This window comes from Mustela nigripes, chromosome 13 (assembly GCF_022355385.1).
Source record: "Mustela nigripes isolate SB6536 chromosome 13, MUSNIG.SB6536, whole genome shotgun sequence".
Classification (NCBI taxonomy): domain Eukaryota; kingdom Metazoa; phylum Chordata; class Mammalia; order Carnivora; family Mustelidae; genus Mustela; species Mustela nigripes.
In genome coordinates, this window is record NC_081569.1 from 139440372 (window position 1) to 139444565 (window position 4194).

The 4194-nt window shown below is 40.2% G+C and overlaps 1 non-coding gene across 1 annotated transcript; it reads left to right on the forward strand.

Moving 5' to 3' along the window:
- Nucleotides 1-3663: 3663 nt before the first annotated feature.
- On the forward strand, nucleotides 3664-3770 carry LOC132000412 (U6 spliceosomal RNA). Its single transcript, XR_009399287.1, has one exon. It is a non-coding gene; the product is annotated as a U6 spliceosomal RNA (small nuclear RNA).
- Nucleotides 3771-4194: the final 424 nt, after the last annotated feature.

A 4194-nucleotide genomic window follows, 5' to 3' on the forward strand; every position in this document is an offset into this window, starting at 1 on the left:
TTCTAAACATAACAAAAGGTCCTGAATATTCTTGACTGATGACTTTTCTTTGAAACATGTTCTCCACGGAACAAAGGATTTTCTTCGTTTTCCCAATTTTTCTAAGTTTAAGTAAAACACACACACAAAACCTCATCATGATTACTAACTTAAATGCTTTTTAAGTTGGCTAAAGGACCTGAGAACACATTTATAATATCGATGATTCTCGTTCCGGGCATGCTCTGTGCGATCCACTATCCCAGGAACTGGTTATTAGGAGAAAAACAAAAACGGGATGTACTTATTGAGAACGATGAGTCAGGCTCTGTGCCAAGAGCTTCACACTCATTCTCTCATTTGAACCTCTGCATAACCCAGTGAGATGGGGAAACTGACTCTAAGAGCCATTTAGCCTAAGCTGATCTAAGATCAGGCAGCTGGTAGGCGCTGAAGTTGGGTTCAAACAGGGGTCTCACGAACTCCAGAGTCCATGCTTTTAACTGTCAGGCTATGTTCACTTCATGTAATGCCGCACTGAATCCTGACACCCAGCCTATAAGGCAAGGAGCCCCTTTATATAGACAAGGAAACTGACTTGATCTGGCCCATTGTCATCCAGATGGAGTGTCTGTCAGAGAAGCCAGGATTCAAATTCAAGTCCATCAAACTGGATGGCCCTTTGCCTGACTCTACACTATTTCCAAGTAACATAGGCCTCAAGACACATGCTCTTCTTGCCTGGGCCTACCTTGTGGTCCAACACATTGATAGTGCCAACTCCCAGAACTTCCAAGTCTTCAGTGAATGAAAGAAAAAGGGAATTCTTTGCAGTGCCAGTAAACATGTGTGGCCAAAGAACTGTTAAATCTCTAGAGCCAGGGGGGAAACTCTGCACTTGGTGGGCACTGCACTACTTTTGCCCAGAGACCTGGACCCTGTCAATAATTCCACTGTAGGCAGCTGCTTGCAAAGGTTAATAACTCCAACCATAAAAATGTGCGGCGAGTTGCAACTTGGCACCAGCCGCCTCAGACTGGGAGAGAAGCTAGCGTTTGCAAAATATGGTTCAAATAATCCCGCCTCTCCTTTTTTTTTTTTTTCCTTCTTTAGTTTTAAGAGTGCAAGAAACATAGAAGTTTTGTGGTTTCACACTGGTCTTTTTATGGTTCGAAAGACTCCAAAACAGAGTTGATTAAAAAAATGCCTCTGCATAATGCCGACCATTGTGTGGGCATTTTCAAGGAAGCATGCCATCCGGTGCTGGGACTTTGGGGACTTGGATGTTCTTCATTGGCTTAAATGAAAGGTTTTGTTCTTAAACAAAAGGGATATCCTGACTCAACAACTGTTTGTGTTCTGACCTCTGCACCTAAATCCCAAATATGCCCACAAGAGGCAATTTGATACAAGGGAATGAGCATGGACTTTGGATCCAGCCAGGAAAATGTGATGCCTAGCTCAGTTTCTTCCTAGCTTTAGAACTCCGAGAATCTTAGGAATCTCAGAGGATCATCTTTCCTCATCTCTGTAATGGGCACTTTTTTATATTTATTTTATACCTTATATTTTATATTTATTTTATACCTTAGGGTTCCTGAAAACCTTGAACGAGATGATGTAGGTAAAACACAAAGTAGATCCACCCATTCCTTCAAAAAATAATTGTTGAGTACCTACTAAGTGCCTGGCATTATTTTCAATACTGGAAAATCAACAGTGAACAAGTCAAACCCAGATACTGACCTGGTATATCTCACATTCTTGCTGGGGTGATACCATAAATGAATAAAGACATAAATGAGATCATATTTGATGAAAAAGGCTTAAAGAGCAGGAGGTAGTGCAATAGAGAATGACTGGGGGTGGGGGAGCAGTGCTGGACTACTTCAGCAAGGGTAACCAGTGAGGGCCTCTCTGAGGAGCTGCCACTTGAACTGAGGCTAAGGAGTATGAAAGAGACATCGAAAGGATTAGCATGTGCAAAGGCCCTGAGGCAGAATGAGATGGCCAGGTTAGAACATGTGAGGTAGTTCGGAGTAAAGGAGAGGCTACAAGGGAACACAACTGCCAGATTAGGAGACTCCTTGAAGTTCACAACAAGAGATTGTATTGGGCTTTATTCTAAGTTCAATGGGAAGCCATCTGTAGGTTTTAAGCAGTGAAATTGCAGGATTAATTTGCATCCTGACTCTGCTAGGTGGGGACAGAATCACAGTAAGATAGGCAGGAAAAGACAAAGACCAGTTAAGACACTTTCTCAGTCTAGCCAAAGATAATGGACTATCACAGATGCAATGGAGAGGGAGAGAAGCCTATTAATCTGGGAATACAGCTTGGTAATGAAATTAGATGGAATCTGGAGAAAAGAAGCTTGACCTTTTAGAAGCTGGATAAAGGAGTACCGGAATGGTTGCCAGTGAGATGGGAAGAAACCAGGAGAGCGCAGTGTCCTAGAAGCACTGCAGGAAAAGAATTTGGTGAAGAATGGAAAGGTCACCTGAGCCAAGAGAGCAACAGGAGGACAGAGAACAGCCTACTGGATTTGAACAGATGAAGATCACATGGGTGTCTTTGACTGATACACACCATTTCTGTGAGGGAGCTGGGAAAGCAGAGACTGAAAATAAGTTCAATACATGCAAAGTATTTTTAAAATTCCTTCCTTAGAATGGAAATCGGGTACCTCATACCTTATCTATGGAGACTAAGACATTTCTTTGATGATATTAAAAATATCCATAATCATAACAACTCATGAGCCTCACATGTCCAATCAGTATGACAGGCTGAGCAGACAATGAAAGACTATTCACCCCACATACCCCCAGTCCGAACAAATAAAAGTGTTGGATATAATGTGACAATAAACTATTTAAATACAAAATCAATTTCAAAAGTATGGAAAGGAAAATCTCCGGGAGCTCAAAATGAAGATAAAACCCAAACCAGAGTCATTGGTAAAAGCTGAAGACAAAAATCTCACAAGATACTAGAACTGGTTATAGGAGCTGAAGTCAAGGGAAGAACAAGACTTGAGGCTTAAGGGAGGACAGTGTGCCTCTGAGTCCCCTCATAAAGCCAGGAACCATGAAGCATGGCATGCCCATGAAGCTCCAAGCAGAAATGTTCTAAAATTTGTCCAGAGCTGATAAAACTCACAGGATCCTGAGTAACTTCCAATGGGAAGCTACTCAGAAGGGATTCCTCCAAAACTCAAGAGAGTAAGGCTCCTATGAAACCCTCCCCCATTCGAGTTGAGCTCACAACAAAAAATTACAATCCACAGGAGCAAAAAAATCACTCAGGTTTAGTAACAATCAATAGACATAACAAATGAGATAAATTCGCCTTAAAAACCAGAAATAAAGGAAAAAACTAGAAGAAACTTCCCATATGTAAAATCTTCAAAGAGAAATAGGGAAAAATTACATACAAAAACAAGATTGAATGTAAACGCAAAGTCACATCTAAAAAAGAACTAAATGGAGATTCTAAAAATGAAAAATACAATCATTAAAGTAGAAAAGTTAAATAGGTTAAATAGAATAGATACACTGAAGCAAAAATATTGAACTCTAAAACAGACATTTGGAAATCACACAGAATGCAGAAAAAATAAGTAACTTAAGTGGATAATATGAAAGAGTAATTTAAGATCTGCATTACAGAAAGAGAGCTCCTGTGCTCACTTCAGCAGCACATAAACTAAAATTGGAATGAGACAGAGAAGATTAACATGGTCCCAACACAAGGATAACATGCAAATTCACAAAGTGTTTCATATTTTTAGTGCATAGAGCACTGGGTGTCGTACATAAATCATGAATCTTGGAATACTGCATCAAAAACTAATGATGTATTTTATGATGACTAACATAACACAATAAAACATAAAGTAAAATGTAAATTTAAAGAAAAAAAGAATAAAGAGTAGCTCCAATATATTAAGTTGAACTCCCTTTGTAGGTCTAAAATGGTTGACTATCAGCAATTTCATACAGTTTTATCTACAAGTCTAACACAAGTGGTGGAAAGGAAAAAAATAAAGAATGAGGGAGGGGCTCCTGGATGGCTCAGTCGGTTAAACATCCCAACTCTTGGTTTCAGCTCAGGTCATTGTCTTGTGGTGTTGAGATGAAGCCCCACATCAGGCTCTGCACTGGGTGCAGAGTCTGCTTGAGATTCCCCTCCCTCTTCCATTCCATCTGCTCT